This window comes from Oncorhynchus mykiss, chromosome 15 (assembly GCF_057628025.1).
Source record: "Oncorhynchus mykiss isolate SJ-2025 chromosome 15, ASM5762802v1, whole genome shotgun sequence".
In the NCBI taxonomy this organism is placed as follows: domain Eukaryota; kingdom Metazoa; phylum Chordata; class Actinopteri; order Salmoniformes; family Salmonidae; genus Oncorhynchus; species Oncorhynchus mykiss.
Window position 1 is genome coordinate 64,385,001 of NC_143036.1, and position 18,882 is coordinate 64,403,882.

At 43.5% G+C, this 18,882-nt stretch overlaps 1 protein-coding gene across 3 annotated transcripts in view; it reads right to left on the reverse strand.

The window, feature by feature from the left end:
• LOC110490490 (pleiotrophin-A) overlaps positions 1-18,882 on the reverse strand; it is a 66,181-nt gene that overhangs the window by 27,458 nt on the left and 19,841 nt on the right. Inside the window, exon 1 of one of the 3 annotated variants that reach the window (XM_036944879.2) lies at positions 1,748-2,301. The exons of the other annotated variants lie outside the window; for them this stretch is intronic. The gene's annotated coding sequence lies outside the window, so the exon portion shown is untranslated. Of the gene's footprint in view, positions 1-1,747; positions 2,302-18,882 lie in introns of those variants that run through there. 3 annotated transcript variants of the gene reach the window in all.

Sequence of the window (18,882 nt, forward strand, 5' to 3'; positions counted from 1 at the left end):
GGTATTACAATGACCCTGTCCTCCTATAGCTCCTCCTGAGGTGGTCCAAAAGCATATTGGTTTGTGTTCCCTTAAACAAAGTAAATGCCTGTCCTGTGTCACATTGATTTCAGTCCTCCACACAACCTATATTTTTAGTTCCTTTTCAGATACTTAAAACTTAGCGCTTTAGTTTGTAATCACTAACCTGTTCGCTTTGGTACAAGTGAATTGTGGCTGGTAATTTTCAGTCGTTTTCTCTTGAGACCCTTGTCACTGACATCCTAATTGACTCCAGATGTACACACATGCTAGTAGCAGGTGTGTGGAGTGAACAAATGAGTGCTTGTGCCCAACATTCAAACACCTTTTCCAAGTAGTTTTTATGAATATATTCCACAAGCACCTGTCTGAGGTTAGATATCCATAGAGGGGGATTATAATTCAATAGGAAAGCATTCCTCTATTGTACTTGTGTGTGGATGTGCAATATATTCTGTTCAGTTGTTTCTGTTTGTTGGATGGGAATATCCAGATTGGAGTTAATATTGAAGTGTAGATAAACAGCCGGGGATGATGTCGTGTCTGTGCTGATCTGTCTGGGTGGATAGTAGTCTAGACTACTACAGGACACCTACACCACCCGATGTCACAGGAAGGCCATAAAGATCATCAAGGACATCAACCACCCGAGCCACTGCCTGTTCACCCCGCTATCATCCAGAAGGTGAGGTCAGTACAGGTGCATCAAAGCTGGGACCGAGAGACTGAAAAACAGCTTCTATCTCAAGGCCATCAGACTGTTAAACAGCCACCACTAACACTGAGTGGCTGCTGCCAACACACTGACACTGACTCAACTCCAGCCACTTTAATAATGGGAATTGATGGGAAATGACGTAAATATATCACTAGCCACTTTAAACAATGCTACCTTATATAAATGTTACTTACCCTACATTATTCATCTCATATGCATACGTATATACTGTACTCTATATCATCGACGGTATCCTTATGTAATACATGTATCACTAGCCACTTTATACTATACTATGCCAGTTTGTTTACATACTCATCTCATTTGTACATACTGTACTCGATACCATCTACTGTATCTTGCCTATGCTGCTCTGTACCATCACTCATTCATATATCCTTATGTACATATTCTTTATCCCCTTACACTGTGTACAAGACAGTAGTTTTGGAATTGTTAGTTAGATTACTTGTTATTACTGCATTGTCGGAACTAGAAGCACAAGCATTTCGCTACACTCGCACTAACATCTGCTAACCATGTGTATGTGACAAATAAAATTTGATTTGATTTGATTTGACTCAACAGGATTCAAAATGTTCTTTGAGCTCTCGATCAATAACTGCATTTTAATAGCCCTCAAAGGTTAATCAAGTTCATGTGATTTGATCGTAAGCAAGTTGTTGGAGCAGGTCCTTAGCTTGGAGTATGAAGATGGGGAACTGAAGGCAACCTTAATATCGGCATCAGGAATAAGTTACTACATTTTGACGACATACAGTAAATGTCTACATGTTGGTGGTATATAGTGGGTGTGCTGAATTATACCTTTTACCATCCTTCCTATGATTAAAACCTAATCTTCCTCTCTCACCAAGTGTTAGAGTGCTCATGTATCATAACGTGACATTTTCGTTTATAAAGCATTTATCATATAGACCTACAGAAGCTTTTGTTCTTTTGTGTTAAATACCCCTCAATACTCCACCATGAACAAAATGCTCTTACTGTTCCAGAACAGATTTAGTTCATTCTGATGGCGCTGGGATCTTCCAACTGTATGACGCAGAGGCTCTCATGATCTGTAGTAGTTGCAGACAGACAGCGACCTCTCTCCCCCTCCATTCTGTTGTGTAATCCTGAACGAGCACCAGGGCTTTGTTCAATAGGCAACCCTTGTGGAACGTTGCAAGTAGAAAGTCAAGAATAGAGAGGACATTATTCCTTCTTCTACAGTGTTTGTTCTACAGTTTATATTTCTATCCGTTTCTATTTCCTCCTAAACGTTGTGCCTTGCTAAATGCAGCCCACATCCCTTCTCTCCTGAAATACTGAACAGGCTCTACTGTCTTCCACTGCTAATACAGGCAGCAATAGCCTTGTACTTCATCATGCTTACAGTTCTCTGCCTTGCTTGGCTTCCACACATCCAGTCTCTTTTGTCTTAGTATAGCGAGTGTTTCCATTGATTTCTCTTCATAATATTTCCCACTCTAGCGGCTTAAATTGTATCTATCTTCACAACTTCACTGAAACCTCCATGTGTGGGTGTTTTTTGTCTCTTGAGAGAACGGCTTTTGTTGACATTCAGTCATGGAAACGCTTGAGTTCTAGTCCTTCTCATTAACTACACACTGCCCTCTTCTGGGCTGTCATAGGTACTGCCTGGAGAAATGAGGACCAGTGTTATAACATTTATGAGAGTTTCTGTAAAATGTCAAATCGTCCTAGGGATAGAGCGCTACTGTATGCTTTCACATATAGGACGTATCCAGTCATTCATAAACAAGCAGGCTCAGTACTATGGCTGAATAACATGTTTGTGACATTCAGATCATGTATTCCCTTATGCATGGACTATGAAAGAGTTGTTATATCTGGCATGTTAAGGGTGTTCTGTGCCCTGAGGCAAAAACTATTCATCTTTGATAACAAATCATTTTATTTTTTCTTTGATAACAAAGGCTTTGATTTTACACAAAGTCTCCACTGAGCCTGAATCATTCAAATGTCAGTCCTATGAGACGCTGATCTAATGCGAGTAGTGGCGGAACAAGAATTTGACACTGGTGCTTCTCCTGAGTACCTGCCATTTTGGATTAGACACTAAACACAAAGACAGACAACACAGTCTGAATGGAGTAATACATTTGGCCATAGTGCCCAATCAATCAAAATTCAGCAAGTTTACAGTAGTCAGTAGTCAAAGCAGAATGATCACCCTCCGATGGTACAAGCACCAGATTGTCATGAGAGAGAGAGGCTCACGTCTGCCATGTACATTTAGTTTAATTTCTCTTCCAGTCTTATTTTAGTGTCTGTTCGCAAACAAACCCTGTCACGTTCTGACCATAGTTCTTGTGTGTTTTCCTTGTTTTAGTGTTGGTCAGGACGTGAGCTGGGTGGGCATTCTATGTTGTGTGTCTAGTTTGTCTGTTTCTGTGTTTGGCCTGATATGGTTCTCAATCAGAGGCAGGTGTTAGTCATTGTCTCTGATTGGGAACCATATTTAGGTAGCCTGTTTTGTGTTGGGTTTTTGATGTGTTTTGTCGTTTATTCATGTATAGTTTCGTTATTAAAGAACCATGAATTATAACCACGCTGCGTTTTGGTCCGCCTCTCTTTCACCAGAAGAAAACCGTTACATTACCACTGAGCACAGATCTCAGTTCAACGTCTAGTTTTGATTGACATTTGGTTGAGTTGTCAACATAAATTTAACGTGAAATCAAAATTTAGTTTAAAAGTTGGCTGAAGAAAGAATGACATTTCCTAACATTGACTATTTTCTAATCCAATCAGTTTTCCACAATGATTCTACATCACATTTAATTTTTTGGATGAAATGTGGTTACATTGATTCAACCAATTTTTGCCCAGTGGGTGTGTGTTCTGAATATGGACCCAGCATATATTTACAGGCACATGGATGGAGCGCTGTCTCTATTTAACTACTTGCACTGTCCATATTTAACTATTTCTGACTTTCTGCTAATTTAATTACACCATCTGTCAATATGGTCTAGATGCACTATTTCCCAGGATTCAGAGACAGTCTTATTTTCAGCTCTCTGGGATGCAGAGAGGGAGGTTATTTATTTAAAATGGTGGGTGTGAACAGATTGGACAACCCTGTTATGTCAAGGACATTACTCCAAGCCAAAACAAGTCATGTTATTGTCTTTGGGGCTTTTTTGATGGAGGGCCATGGGATGGGCCATGCCTTCAGTGTAAAAGTATGTTCCTCAAATCCTGTGTTTCTCCAACATTTTCTGTAAGCTATGGTACTTCCTCCTCAAGGGACTGATTACAATATACTGTAACTAAATTAAAACTGACCGTCACGGCTGGCTAAAGGACCAAGGTGCAGCATGGTAAGCGTACATTTTCTCTTTATTAAAAAATGATGCCGACAAAACAAAGAACAAAACCAAACCGTGAAGCTTTGGGCTATGTGCCCTGAACAAAGACAAAGTTAACTTCCCACAAAACAGGTGGGGGAAAAGGGTACCTAAGTTTAGTTCTCAATCAGAGACACCGATAGACAGCTGCCTCTGAGACCCACACCCGGCCAAACACAAAGAAAATCATAGAACATAGACTGCCCACCCAAATCACACCCTGACCAGACCAAAATAGAGACAAAACGCTCTCTACGCCCCCCCCCCCCCCAAAGGTGCGGACTCCAGCCGCAAAACCTGAACCTATAGGGGAGGGTTTGGGTGGGCATTTCTCCTCCGCTGTGGCGGCTCTGGCGAGGGATGTAGACCCCTCTCCACCTCTGGCTCGGCCCACTTAGGTGGCGCTCGCCGCCGACCCCGGACTGGGGACCCTTGTAGCGGGCCCTAGGCAGGAGGGAGACTCTGGCAGCGCCGGACAGGAGGGAGACTCTGGCAGCGCCGGACAGGAGGGAGACTCTGGCAGCGCCGGACAGGAGGGAGACTCTGGCAGCGCCGGACAGGAGGGAGACTCTGGCAGCGCCGGACAGGAGGGAGACTCTGGCAGCGCCGGACAGGAGGGAGACTCTGGCAGCGCCGGACAGGAGGGAGACTCTGGCAGCGCCGGACAGGAGGGAGACTCTGGCAGCGCCGGACAGGAGGGAGACTCTGGCAGCGCCGGACAGGAGGGAGACTCACAGGAGACCACTTCCTTGACCGAGGCACAGATACACTTGGCCGTAGAGGCGCACTGGTGGTCTCGAGCGCAGAGCTGGCCCCACCCGTTCTGTCTGGATGCCAGCTTCCACCCGGCAAATGCGGGACGCTGGCACCGAGCACACCGGCCTGTGAATGCTCCGCTTCGACACCGTGAGCATCACCCCATAGCACGGGGCCTGACCAGTCCCATGCTCTCCACGGTAAGCACGGGGAGTTGGCTCAGGTCTGCTTCCTGACTCTGGACAACTCCCCGTGTGTTCCCACATACCGCTGGTTCCTTTCTCCGGCTGCCTCTGCTCTCCTAGCTGCCTCCACCTGTTCCCATGGAAGGCGATCCCTTCCCGCCAGGATCTCCTCCCATGTGTAGACTCCCTTGCCGTCCAGAACGTCCTCCCATGTCCAGGAGTCCACCTTACCATGCTGCTTGGTCCGTTGGTGGTGGGAAGTTCTGTCAAGGCTGGCTGAAGGACCAAGGTGCAGCATGGTTAGCGTACATTTTCTTTTTATTAAAAAATGCCGCCAACAAAACGAAGCACAAAAACCAAACCGTGAAGTTATGTGCCCTGAACAAAAACAAAGTTAACTTCCCACAAAACAGGTGGGGGGAAAAGGGTACCTAAATATGGTTCTCAATCAGAGACAACGATAGACAGCTGCCTCTGATTGAGAACCACACCCGGCCAAACACATAGAAATATAAAATCATAGAACATAGAACATAGACTGCCCAACCAAATCACACCTTGACCAAACCAAAATAGAGACCTAAAATGCTCTCTATGGTCAGGGCGTGACACTGACAAAAAGATTCATGTCAACGAACCATCAGAGGTACCGGTCAGCATCATCCCAGGGACCGATGATTGTCCCAGAACCGGAGGTTGAGAAACACTGCTCAAATGTTTCTTGCCAAGGGACCCCCTCCCAGGCAAACCGGCGACCCACAGACCCCATCATATGTTAGCAACAAAAAAAATATGTGCGTCTTGTCTTATCATCAGGTGAATGATAATGGCAAGTAGAAGTAATCAACATTTTAAAATGAATAGATTTGGCAGACAGATTCATTATTTTGACCTCCCTACAGTTCATTGGAAGAGGAAGTAGAAACTCTAGAACAGCTTCAAAGCTATTTTCCAACAATTCTACACAGCTTGACATGGAGCCGAGACAATTTTGCAGTTTTAAAGCAAATTTCCTGCAATTCTATGCATTTTGCAATGGCTAATAATGTGTTCTTCTTCTCAAACATTATAACAAAGTCAATGGGCAGGTGCTTTGAATGGCCATTCACTTTTTTTTACTGGTCATGCTAGATTGGTTTATAAATTACCTATCAAATCGTACACAATGTGTATTGGCGGATGGTTGTAAATCTGAGTCCATAGAGGTGTGCTCAGATCTTCCGCAAGGTTCTATTTTGGGCCCACTGTTGTTCATTTTGAATATCAACAACATTGGGAATCTTATTGAAACAGCGGATGTTCATTTTTATGCCGATGATACTGTTCAAGTGGTAGTAGTTTATCTTTAGCTTTTGAAAATGCCCAAAGAGCATTTAACATCATACATCAGAATCTGTATGATTTAAAGCTGATTCTAAATTCGGGTTAAAGAAAATGCATGTATTTTCAAATGCCAGGCATGTTACAAATCATGTCTTTGCTACATTGTCTGGACATACTATAGAGCAAGTTAAAGTGTACAAATATTTGGGTGTGTGGGTTGATAAGCTGAGCTTCACTGTGCATGTAGAGAACTTGATAAGGAAGCTCAAGCATAAGGCTTGTTTTTCTTTTGAGGCCAGGAAGGAGCTGGTACGATGTACATTACTGTCGGTTTTAGATTTTAGGGATGTTATATATATGCAGGCCTCAGCCACTACCCTGAGAGCACTTGATTCCATTTATCATGCAGCCCTCAGGTTCATTAAAAATCAGAAACGTCTAACACAACGTCTAATATCTACAGCGCTGTTGGCTCGTCTTCTTCGACCTCGCGTAGGCTTAAACACTGGTATCCACTGATTTATAAGGCCATATTGGGTAAAATGCCATTTTATCTCCGTTATTTTTAGTCAGGTCAGGTCAGTAAATAAATATCAATTACGGTTCCATTCTGATTTGCTTCTAACAGTACCAAAATTTAGAACAGGTCATGGTAGAAATAGTTTTAGTTACTTAGCACCGTGGTCCTGGAATTCTCTCTCTGAACATTTTAAAATGTGATGATCTAGTTTCGTTGGTGGAGTTTAAACACTTGATCGATGTATATATCATAGAAGAGTGTAATTGTTTTTAGGCCCGCTGTTTTTAGTCAAGGTGTTTGTGTTTTTAATGTAACATGTAATTGTTGTACTGTATGTGTTTATAGTTTTGTTTAATGTTGTGTTAGTGTATGTAAGTTGTTTTGTCTGAAACGTTGTTCCCCCTGCTGCTATTGGACCAGGTCTCTCTTGGAAAAGAGATGATCTCAATGAGAGAAAAAACTGTATAAATAAAGGTAAAATAAAAAATAATACATTTAAAAAAAAGGTGGCTACTTTGAAGAATCTAAAATCTAAAATAGATTTTGATTTGTGTAACACTTTTTTGATAACTACATAATACCATATGTGTTATTTCATAGTTTTGATGTCTTCACTTTTATTCTACAATGTAGAAAATAGTAAAATAAAGAAAATAAATCATGAAAAACCCTTGAATGAGTAGGTGTGTCCAAACCTTTGACTGGTACTGTATATAGTTCAATATCTTTTCTGAATTCTTTGTATCTGGTTTTGGTCAGTTAAGCTGTATGTAAGAATGCTGTTCATTGACTATAGCTCAGCTCTCAACACCATAGTACCCTCCAAGCTCATCATTAAGCGCGGGGCCCTGGGTCTGAACCCCGCCCTGTGCAATTGGGTCCTGGACTTCCTGACATGCCGCCCCCAGGTGGTGAAGGTAGGAAACAACATCTCCTCTTCACTGATCCTCAATACTGGGGCCCCACAAGGGTGCGTTCTCAGCCCTCTCCTGTACTCCCTGTTCACCCATGACTGCTTGGTCATGCACTCCTCCAACTTAATCATCAAGTTTGCAGATGACACAACAGTAGTAGGCTTGATTACCAACAACGACGAGACAGCCTGAAGGGAAGAGGTGAGGGCTCTAGGAGTGTGGTGTCAGGAAAATAACCTCTCACTTAATGTCAACAAAACAAAGCAGATGATCGTGGACTTCCGGAAAAAGGGAGCACCCCCCATCCAGGAAACAGGGAACACCCCCCTATAGGGAACACCCCCTATCCACATCGACGAGACAGCAGTGGAGAAGGTGGAACATTTTATGTCCCTCTGCATACATATCACTGACAAACTGAAATGGTCCACCCACACAGACAGTGTGATGAAGAAGGCACAACAGTGCTTCTTCAACCTCAGGAGGCTGAAGAACTTTGGCTTGTCACCTAAAACACTCACAAACTTTTACAAATGATCAAATGAGAGCATCCTGTCTGGCTGTATCACTGCCTGGTACAGCAACTGCACCGCCCACAACCGCAAGGCTCTCTATAGGGTGGTGAGGTCTGTACAACGCATCACCGGGGGGTAAACTACCTACCGTCCAGGACACCTACAGCACTCGATGTCACAGGAAGGCCAAAAAACCACCCGAGCCACTGCCTGTTCACCTCTCTATCATCCAGAAGGCGAGGTCAGTACAGGTGCGTCAAAGCTGGGACCAAGAGACTGAAAAACAGCTTCTCTCTCAAGGCCATCAGACTGTTAAATAGCCATCACTAGCACAGAGAGGCTGCTGCCTACATACAGACTTGAAATTATTGGCCACTTTAATAAATGGAACACTAGTCACTTTATTAATATCACTTTAATAATGTTTACATATCTTGCCTTACTCATCTCATATGTATAGTTTAAACTGTATTCTATACTATCTACTGCATCTTAGTCTATGCCGCTCAGACATTGCTCATTCATATATTTATATATTCTTAATTCCATTCCTTTACTTAGATTTGTGTGTAATAGGTATTTGTTGTGAAATTGTTAGAAATTATTTGTTAGATATTGCTGCACTGTCGAAACAGAAAGCACAAGCATCTCGCTACACCCGCAATAACATCTGCTAAACACTTGTATGTGACCAATAAAATGTGATTTATTTGATTTGATTTGGAGATATAGGGATACCTGATCTGTTGCATGATCTGCTAGTCTGTAGATATAGCGATACTAGATATGTTGGAGGATCTACTAGTGTACAGATATAGGAATACTAGAACTGTTGGATGATCTGCTAGTGTAGAGATATAGGGTTAATAGAGCTGTTTGATGAAGAGCATGCAGCCAGCCAGCCACTGTCGAAAACATGTGCAGCAGAGCCATGAGAGATCCATCGCTTGGGGCACTGTGACGTCAGTCAGCAGAGAGGGCTGATGGGAATTCGATACACAGCAACGCTGCCTAATTTATTCCACAATAAAACCGACAGAAGCTTGTTTGTCTGTTTCTGTGTGCACTGGCTGTGGAATGTACTGCAGTATATGCACGCATTATTTACTGATGCTGAAAGATTCATCTGAGAAAAATTATTTGTCGTTGCATTGGTTTGTCGTTAAAGAGATGGATATTTGTATGCACTGTATGAAGTCAAGTCCAGCCTTTATTATGAAAATGTTCCAGCAGCCTAAAAGTGTTATTAGTTAGCTGGCAGTGGAGGCTGCTGAGGGGAGGATGGCTCATAATAATGGCTGGAATGGAGTAAATGGAACGGTATCAACCACATGGAACGGTATCAACCACATGGAAACCTCCATTCCTGACATTATTATGAGCCATCCTCCCCTCAGTCTCCAATGCTAGCTAGGTATTTTGAATGTTACCGTCTCAAGCCATACTAACCAGAACTATTCTGTCATGACACAATTAGTGTCTCCTTGGCATATTTCAATCAGAGTACCACACATAAAATACAACATCAACTCCACAATGTCTTAGTCAGCTTTATGTACTCCCATTGCCAAAACCAAAGGTCCTAAACACACACACACACGAGTAAAAGCATTTGCATGTTAAATTCCTGGCTCAGTTTCTTTTCAGAGGCTATTTCATTTATTCTCCTTACTGAGGATCTGCCAACCCTGTCTACCAACTTCATCTGTTCACATCACTGGCCTCATCCCTTTCAACATGCTATTCCCATCCATAACACATGTATTGTTATCCTTGAAATGGCACCCTATTCCTATATAGTGCACAACTTTTGACCAGGGCCCCTAGGGATATGGTGCCATTTGGGATGCACTCCCTGTTAACCCACCAACATGAGTATCTGTAACGTATACGCAGGGAGTCAGGAAGCAGGTGCAGAAGGTGAGTTTAATAATAAACACGACAATAATACAAAACAGAAGCTGCATGCTGAACCTAAACCAATACTGCCTGATGAATGAAGCAACTGAGGGCTATATGAACAGAGAGTAATCTGGGTGGTGATGAAGTCCAGGTGTGCTTAACGATGGGGAGCAGGTGTGCACAATGATGGTTGCCAGGTGAACACAGTGTGGGTTGCCAGGACAGGTGGTTAGTAGACCCTAAATACATGCTTCTTTCCAAAGGACAACTTGCAAGTACATTGAGGAGCTCTTTTGTTGCTGTGGAGTGCTTAGTTTTCCACTTTCATCCTCCTCAAAGGGAATAACAACACTCCGGGGAGCCAGCATACATGACAACCTCCACCTCAATCCCTACGTTTCTTCTCCGAAAAAACTAAATGTTTCTTGCAGTGTTCCCATCACTGTCTCTGGTCATGGTGGGATCAAGATAGTTTCCGGCCACATGCTCACAAACACAGCACAGCCCAGAGCATTGACCGGGTCCTTTCAACATGCCACAGAACATTACTCAAGACTGCGCAGAAACACCCTCCTTTTCCATGAGTTGAAGTGTAGTTGGTTGTGCAACGTGCCATGCCTTCTCTGACCACCTCTGTCACATTGAACTGGGTCACACAGACAAACAGGTTATGGCATATGTGGTTTCCCCCTCAGAGAATACATCACAACAGATCGGCACGTCAAAACTGAAGAACTCATTTCAAATCACACTTTTTTTTAATGATCCTGACCTGTCTGTCTGGGTGTGTGTTTGTATAGTTATCTAATACCGTTTTCACACTACTGCGTCAAACCAAGCTGAGCTGAACTGGGTTGTCCTGGTTACACATCCACCATAGTTGCATAAATTGGTTATTCACTGGGTTGGGGAGTAAGTGATTACATGTAATCTGATTACAAAAACAACTACAACTAATCCGTTACCAGCTAAAATATTATAATCAGATTACAGATACTTAAAAAAATATATATATATTACTAATTGGATTATATTTAAATTCAGAAAGGATGTTTGCAAAAAAAGACATGACAAATTTCCGTTTTCTCAATGATATTCAATTCAACATTGAAAACAGGCACCATTTTAAGTTTGTTCCACCTGAGCGAATCTGACCACAAGTCAAAGACCACTATGATGACACTCCAAATGCGTTTGATGGATCCTTTTCATCTTCTTCTAATGTCTCTTAAGGGGAAAGTAATCCAAAAGTAATCAGATTACGTTACTGTGTTTGGGTAATCTAAAAGTTACATTACTGATCATTTTGGACAGGCACTGTAACTAGTAACTGTAAAGGCTTATATTTAGAAAGTAACCTACCCAACCCTGGTTGTTGATGCCGGTTTAGCTGTTGGCCCTTTCTCACAACAGTCTGACAGTGTCCACAGTGCAGCATCAGTGTTCAGCTCACGATGCACTGGTCCAATTAGCCCCCAGGGGCTCTCTCCGAGCAGCTCCAGGGGGTGTCTGGCCTGGATGACCGGCACAGGGGGATGACAGAAAATCCCCCTCAACCAGCAGACGCAAATCACCAGGGGCATTACCCAGTTACATGTTTGGGGCAAACCGTTAGTGTTCATCCGAGGGGTACGAGAAACAAGCTTGCTTCAACAATTTCTTCTATCTGCCCGACTACCTTTCTCTCTGGACCTTGGTTTCTCCCCCCTTTCCTGGAGATATAAAATTCCTGAGGAGAATATGGAAGTTTGTTCGCAAACACAAGTAGTACATCCCTGAACTTCGTTGGAATCAATGTTTCTCTGCCTTTTGAAACATGGTGGTGTTTATCTGCCTTTTGAAACATGGAGGTGTTTCTCTGCCTTTTGAAGCGTGGAGGTGATTCTCTGCCTTTTGAAACATGGAGGTGTTTCTCTGCCTTTTGAAGCGTGGAGGTGATTCTCTGCCTTTTGAAACATGGAGGTGATTCTCTGCCTTTTGAAACATGGAGGTGTTTCTCTGCCTTTTGAAACATGGATGTGTTTCTCTGCCTTTTGAAACATGGAGGTGTTTCTCTACCTTTTGAAACATGGAGGTGATTCTCTGCCTTTTGAAACATGGAGGTGATTCTCTGCCTTCTGAAACTTGAAGGTGTTTCTCTGCCTTTTGAAGCGTGGAGGTGATTCTCTGCCTTTCGAAACATGGAGGTGATTCTTTGCCTTTAGAAACATGGAGGTGATTCTTTGCCTTTAGAAACATGGTGATTCTCTGCCTTCTGAAACATGGAGGTGTTTCTCTGCCTTTTGAAACATGGAGGTGATTCTCTGCCTTTCGAAACATGGAGGTGATTCTCTGCCTTTCGAAACATGGAGGTGTTTATCTGCCTTTTGAAACATGGAGGTGTTTATCTGCCTTTTGAAACATGGAGGTGATTCTCTGCCTTTTGAAACATGGAGGTGTTTCTCTACCTTTTGAAACATGGATGTGTTTCACTGCCTTTTGAAACATGGAGGTGATTCTCTGCCTTTTGAAACATGGAGGTGATTCTCTGCCTTTTGAAACATGGAGGTGATTCTCTGCCTTCTGAAACATGGATGTGTTTCTCTGCCTTTTGAAACATGGAGGTGATTCTCTGCCTTTTGAAACATGGAGGTGATTCTCTGCCTTTTGAAACATGGAGGTGATTCTCTGCTTTTTGAAACATGGAGGTGATTCTCTGCCTTCTGAAACATGGAGGTGATTCTCTGCCTTTTGAAACATGGATGTGTTTCTCTGCCTTCTGAAACATGGAGGTGATTCTCTGTCTTTTGAAACATGGATGTGTTTCTCTGCCATCTGAAACATGGATGTGTTTCTCTGCCTTTTGTATACAGTCAGGAGAATTTGAGCTATTGGTAAAAAAAAGAGTAGAAAGTTCTAATGAGCCATGCCCTTCTCTGGTGTTAGTGTAGACCGGCTGTCTCTCACTATAAGCTGTGGACAGAATACTAATGTATGACTAATGGGGTGTCTGTCTCTCGCGCTCTCCCTCTCCAACCCGCTTCCTCTCTATTTCTCAATCTTTCTTCCTGCCTCTACATTGTTCTCCTCTCTCCCTCTCTCTCCATCTTTCTTCCTCCCTCTCCATCGTTCTTCTCTCTCCTCTCTCTCCCTCCTTCTTTCTCTCTTCCATAATCCACCACATTGAAGACGCAACTTCAAGCACATTAAAGATTGTTTCCTTAGTGAGGGATTTGCAAAGGGATTTCTGAGCCACACAAGTCAGTCTGGGGGAATTTAGTGGGAGGTTTAATGAGGACAGGGATAAAAAGCGTTCTTGAACGTCCCCCTGAGGCGCTGCTGAAGTCAACCCTCCTCATAGTTGTTGTGATCCTGAAGCTCTGATCACCTATTGGTGGGTACAATCACCGCTTTGGTCTTAGCTCCACAGAGTGGGCTTACCTAATCCCCCCCCCCCCCCCCCTAGCCGTTCTATGTAGTAAAGTTATCAAATCATTCTCTCATTCCTGAACGCAGCCCTCAAAGAAATAAAAACATCCCAGAACGCTATCAGCTTGTGAACGTCTCCACAGAGTCCGATTAAAACCTGGTGAGATTTAAATGGAGTAGGATTAAGCTCCATATTTAACGCACAAAGTCTGATTACATTTGACTTTAACAAGGACTTTGAAATATAGCTTTTTGCAACATCTCCAATTCAGGCAACTTTAAAAACAGCCGTCATCCATAACTGATGCAGACAAAAAAGAAAAACAATTGCAGAACTAGGCAAAGATAAGAGGATGTCTGGCATTGATTGCAGGCTTGATCATGGACATGCAACGTATGCTATTGTTTTTAACAAGAATTGATCAAGTCAGAGACCAATCCAAACAGATTATTGATAAATGGATTGGATCTAATGTAATTTGTGATGATGGTCTGTTGGCAACATCCTTACATTCATCATAATCATTCATCAATCAGCTTCAAAATCATCTCTGCATCACAGTATATTGAATATGGGCTGTCTAACTTAATTCCATCAGAACTTTCCATTTGAGCCGTGCAATGCCTTGTCATTAGGCTATTATCCCCATTCCCACTGCATCTCTCATTTGCATTAGCCATCCTATTAGCAGTGAGGATGGAATAAGAAAACAAAGTGGTGGAATGCTGCAGGATACTGCTCGCGCTCAGTTAATCTTTTCATTCACCTTGAGTGGACTGGCCACAGCAGTGGAAATGGCTCTCCGTTTTGTCTGTCTGTACAGCCGTACAGCCTACCTGTCAAGGGCAGACAGACTGACAGTCCCCTAAAGACGGTCTATGGTTCATCAAATAAATATGGGGAGTATTCTTAGTCGGTGTCTCGATCATTTTCTGTATTTCCTTTTTAGCCCTGCACTGTTTACGCCTGACGACAGTCTCCATTCTGATTAACAGTGGCCATAATATTGAATCAAATCCTCTACGGTGGATCGAAGTAACTCAGCCACAGTGCAACTAAAAGGTCAGGTAAATACAATGAGATTAGCATTGATTGCCTTCATAGATTTTAACATTTAGATTTTTGCATTGGAGGTGGCACATAGACTGTATGTCATGTTATTGTGCCCTAAATTAGTGTTAAATGTTATATAGGCACCTCTATTGCCAGGAAAGGTTGCTGAAAGGGATATGGATAGTTGCATTTTCCCAATACGCATAAAAGGACACATTTAATGTTGTTTGTAATGGATTGTTGCATTTATATAATGCATTTAAATGCATCAGTAAGCATGTTCAGTACTTGGAGAGTTTCCCTAATACCATATGGAGAAAAGGCTGGCCCTCCAGCACCACCTCCAACAACAGCAACCACACTTTCCTATGTGGTCTCCCATCCAGGGATTAACCCAGCCCTACCCTGCTTAGCTTATGTAAACCAGTTGCTTTTAACAATGCAATGTACTGTAAGGATGGATTGTCACTATGTAGAATGTGCTTCATGATTGATGAATGGCTCTGAATCTCACTTCTACACACCACATACAAGAATCCATACCGCCACATGACACAGACATGAAAGCATAGATCCCTACATCTCTTCTTCTCGGTCAATTATTCCACTGACTTGCCCCCTTTCTTTATTTTTCTTACTCTCTCTCTCTCTCTCTCACTCTCTCTTCCCCTCCTCTCTCACTCCCTCTCTCCTCTCTCTCTCACTTGTCTCTCTCTTTCCTCTCTCTCTCTGTCCTCTCCCTCCCTCTCCATCCCTATCTCTCTCTCCATCTCCCTATCTTCTCCCTCCTGTGTTCTCTCAGTTCATTAGACAAACACAAACAGGCTGGTCCCCCATGGTGTGGTAACTGCAGCCTGTACACACAAACACAGAAAGTTTCTCGCTCTCTCTCTTTCCGCTCTCTCTCGCTTTCTCGCGCTCTCTCGCGCTCTCTTGCTCTCTCTCTCTTGCTCTCTCTCTATCTTGCTCTCTTTCATCTCTCTCTCTTGCTCTCTCTCTTTTCTCTCTCGCTCCTGCTCTCTCTCTTTCCTCTCTCTCTTTCATCTCTCTCTCCTGCTCTCTCTCTATCTTGCTCTCTTTCATCTCTCTCTCCTGCTCTCTCTCTTTCCTCTCTCTCTTGCTCTCTCTCTGACCTGCTCTCTCTCTCTTTCCTCTCTCTCTCTCTTTCCTCTCTCTGTCCTGCTCTCTCTTTCCTCTCTCTCTCTCCCTCTCTCTTGCTCTCTCTTTCCTTTCTCTCTCTGTCCTCTCCCTCCCTCCCTCTCATCCCTATCCCTCTCTCCATCTCCCTATCTTCTCCCTCCTGTGTTCTCTCAGTTCATTAGACAAACACAAACAGGCTGGTCCTCCATGGTGTGGTAACTGCAGCCAGTACACACAAACACAGAAAGGGAGAAATGCTCATCCTATACACACTCAGACACCAGACTCCAAACTTCTATCAAAACAGACACTGGACTCCAAACTTCTATCAAAACAGACACTGGACTCCAAACTTCTTTCAAACAGACACTGGACTCCAAACTTCTATCAAAACAGACACTGGACTCCAAACGTCTATCAAACAGACACTGGACTCCAAACTTCTATCAAACAGACACTGGACTCCAAACGTCTATCAAACAGACACTGGACTCCAAACGTCTATCAAACAGACACTGGACTCCAAACTTCTATCAAACAGACACTGGACTCCAAACGTCTATCAAACAGACACTGGACTCCAAAATTCTATCAAAACAGACACTGGACAAACTTCTCTCATGGCACCAGTCACAGTCAACAGGACTGTAGGGAGGCTTTATTTGCATTCTATTCCACAGTCACAAATATCTGATTCAACTTGACTCATTACATACGCATGCATGGGAATGCACACATGTGCAGGCACACACACACACACACACACACACACACACACACACACACACACACACACACAAACCCTGTCAGGTCACATATTGAGTTTTCCTTTCTTGTGTAATTGGTATTTACAGACAGACATCAACCCCCTGACCTATGACCTCACCAGCAGTGTGGGCCAATCAGAGGCCAAGGGATGGTGCCAGGAGTATGCCGGCCAAGCTGTGACTGTGGGAGACTAATGAACTAATTGATCAGGGTGGAAGGCCTCTGGCCGTCATTGTTCCTCAGAGGATCATACAGCCAATGAGGCCGATACAAGGGCCAAACCACAGGCGCTCCACAGGACGTCACAGTCAGATCTTTATATTACCACAGGCAAACTAGCTATCCACAATATAGGTACTCTCCAGAAAGTTCATATTCATTCAATTCCTAAGAATATATTATTTGGCCATGAGTGGAAAGGTGGTCTGAATCTGAAGTTTGATGTACATGGTTATGTGATTCGAAGTCTGTCCCATCAAACACACAGTAAGACAAAAACACAGACAGACACACGAACAGATGGACACAGACATGATGCACCCATCAGATTCCTCCCTACAAAGAGACTCTGTCAAGCAATGGGCCAATGGCAGATTTCAAAACTGTGAAATTCATTCTCTCATAGCTGGATTTAAGGATTTTCAGTAAGCCAGAAATGGTTGCGGTTTTGTTGTAATGAAATAGCCGTCTAATTGATGTCTCAATTAGAATATGTGCATTTCCTCAATTGAACATTTAACCATTTAAACGACACAGCCCCTCAGCTTAGACTAAATCCCATGCCATGATTACCTATGGACATTCTGAGAAGATTTGATGAAATAGAGAGCCAGTCATTTCTTAGTATCATAGTATCTTAGTAGCCTCTTCTAGCTCTGTGATAGTGGATACTGTTGAACCTTATCTCTCTTATTGCAGGGTCCCAGCTGACGGCTCTAGTCTAGCTACAGTACCAAACAGCATACAGCCCATGCACTTCCGAGCTCAGCCTGGTCCCAGAACTGTTATGCTGTACTGCCAACTTATGAGGTTGTCGTTGGCATGACGACAGCCAGAGAGGGCTATTCGGTGAAAACAGGGCAAGGGGCTTCTCAGGGCCTAGACTGGGGTCCGTCTCTGGTTTGGGTCTGGCAGCCCTCTTCCTCCCTACCTCTCCAGACCCCATCAACAGCCTCTGTGTTCAGCCTACATGTGATGTGAGAGGTCAATGTGTACACCACAAGAATGAACCAGCCACTCAAAGTGGGGATCTTTGTGCATTTTCCTTATCCCTGCCACTCTCTCTCTCTCTCTCTTAGCCACTTGCTCCCCATAGACTGGACCTGGCTCCTTTGAGAGCTTCCCTTCCCCACTGTGAAGCAGCCTTCTTAGGCATCTCACAGACCATTCTATACTTTATTGCTCCAGGTCTTCCATGGAGAGCAGTCACGTGAAATACATGGGTGAAATGCATTGGCTTTGTGTTCCATGCTGAATAGCATCTCTCAGTGTCGCACATAGAAAGTGTTTGAAATGTAAGGGACAACATAACATTGAGGGAAAGCAGGATCCGTAAAATGTGCCTTGCCTTATCTTCCTCAAATGGCAGCCCTTTCATAAACGCCAGTGCACATTGACAAATGGGACTTGTTATGTGAGAGTTAGCTCACCCTCCTGGCTTCCATCCTGGCAGCTCAGCTCCACCTCGGGTCTCTCAATGAGCTTGACTTCCCACTGACCAAAGCTGGTTTCTCAAGCTCATCTCTCCACCTATTGCCTCATGTTTAATCTCCCAGTTCTTTCATTAGGAACACACCATGTGTTACTTCTAAAGCAATGAAGTGGCCAAAGCTCATTTAAATCTAGATCGAGACCGGGGCTCTTTTGTACACAGTAGGAATGCCAGAGATGTTGGTCGAAGTTGGGCTTCCTATACCAGGGGTGAACATAACTATGGCAACACAGGCGCAAGGTCTGCTCAACCACAGGAGTGCTACAATACCGATGCCCTCGGTTTCTCATTCCAGTCAGGCCTGACCCAAATTACAATATCCTGGGAAAAACACTGTCCCCAACAACACAGATGCGCACGCACATGCACGGCCACGCAAAAAAAAACGCTCTGTCAAACAGACTCACATACACTGCAAGCATAGGTCTTTAGAGGAGGACACCAAACGAAGCCAATAAAATGATATCCTTGGAGAATGAAGGGTTATGTTCTGGTGGGCGTGCACCTCTGTAGAATTGTGAAACTTGACTGATGGAGTGATTCAAG